The following is a 1,797-nucleotide window of genomic DNA, read 5'->3' as shown; positions in this document are numbered from 1 at the left end:
AAACTCTGATTGTTTTTGTGTTTTACTTTTTTAACTCCATGTTTCATGTTTTACTTTAAGTTTTCTAAAGAACGTTAGGACTCGATGTGTCACTTCAGGCTCTTTACTCTGATTTTATTGACTTATTCAGACCTCAGAGAATCACTGGGATAATGTGCTGATTGGTTCATGTTTGTTTTTATATTTATTCTAATGTAATGTGGGTTATTTGGTTATAAAGATTTTAATAATGTTCTTTGTACCAATATAATAACTGCACCTTTTATTTTAATCCTTCATGCTGTCTAGCTTTTTGTATTGGGATAAACAGAGAAATTAAAATATATTTAAGTTTCTATTTTTACTTTGACATGTTTATTTAGTAATAACAGAAACATCCTGTTCAGTTGATTTCAGCTTTTTTAAGCTTCTTATTTAGACAACAGTTTATTTTGCATTATTTTGACCAAGTATATTTAAATAAAATACACAAGCTAACTGGTTTCCAGCTTCAGACTAGCAGGTTAACTGGTTCCCAGTGATATAAATGAAGGCAGATTCTTCTCCTGGTTCACTTCAATGTTTTCTCTGTCAGTGTGAACGAGAAGCAGCTCCACAGAGACTCTGAGCTATGCTAGCGATGCTAACAGATTTTAGCAGCAGCTTGTTTTAAATACAAACTGATTATCAGGAGCTGCAGATCTAAACTCTGATGCTGAACAATGGAGTCTGTCCTTCAGTTCACTGATAATCGGTCATAATTTTATAATTAAACCGATTCATCATTGAACAAGTTTGAAGGATTTTTAGTGTGTAGTTACAATGTGTGACCACAGGAGAGCGGTAGAGAGCGAGTCTGGCAAAAACAAAAATGTAAAAATAATCTTCTGTTTACTACAGTTTAATATTTTTAAAAGCTTCATTGACTTTTTAATTGTATTAATTGTTCTTTTGGTGGTTCCACCTGCTTGAGGTCCTGATCTCAGCTGGTTGAAGCTTATCAACAATAAATGTTTTTAGTTTAAATGTTTATAGTTTTTCCAGACTTTGACTCAAAATTACCCAGGGTAGGATATTTTCATCTAAACTGGCTCAGAGTTCTGGTATCCCCAGTTGCAGATGCTGTAAGTCTTGCATGGATTTTAAAAAAATAAATTTTACCAATTCTTTAAAGTAAAATTAATCAAAACAGTAAATAGTTTTCCAGTGTTGGAAGGTAAGTTTATCCTTTCATGATCTACACATATGAAAATGGTTCAACAGTCCTAAAGGTGCAGTCAGAACTATAGAGGAATCGTTTAACTCAAAGAACATTCATGTGTTAAAATGACCTAGTCAAAGACCAAACTTGAATTCAAAGCTAAATCAATAACTAAAAATAAAAACTGATGATATCCACAGACTCTCACCATCTAATTTGACACATAAAATCCAGACAAGCTCACATCAAAGGGCATTTTAGAGAGATTTTCTTTTTTGAGCTTCTTTAAGTAAGAGTCGTTTTATGGCCACTTTAAATCCAAATGTGCTGCACCTAGCCACGCTCCCCGACTCGACGTTTACACTTGTAAATGAAAATGGCTGCCAACAGATGTGCAATAGTATCCTTGAATAGTAGAAGTGGAACCTCCTTCACAACCATCAACAACGCAGCAAGAGGTTTCTGGATGGTAAGTTAACAACAAAACACTTGTGTTGGGGCTGGGCTCTGGTAGGGTTGCTAGGTAACGGGGCTGGGCTCTGGTAAGGTTGCTAGGTAACAGCGCATCATTTTCCAGACAACAAAAAACATTAGTCACCAAAAAAGACAAATGGGAG

Source organism: Poecilia formosa, unplaced genomic scaffold, assembly GCF_000485575.1.
Source record: "Poecilia formosa unplaced genomic scaffold, Poecilia_formosa-5.1.2 Scaffold505, whole genome shotgun sequence".
NCBI lineage: Eukaryota > Metazoa > Chordata > Actinopteri > Cyprinodontiformes > Poeciliidae > Poecilia > Poecilia formosa.
Note: the sequence above shows the minus strand (reverse complement) of the source record.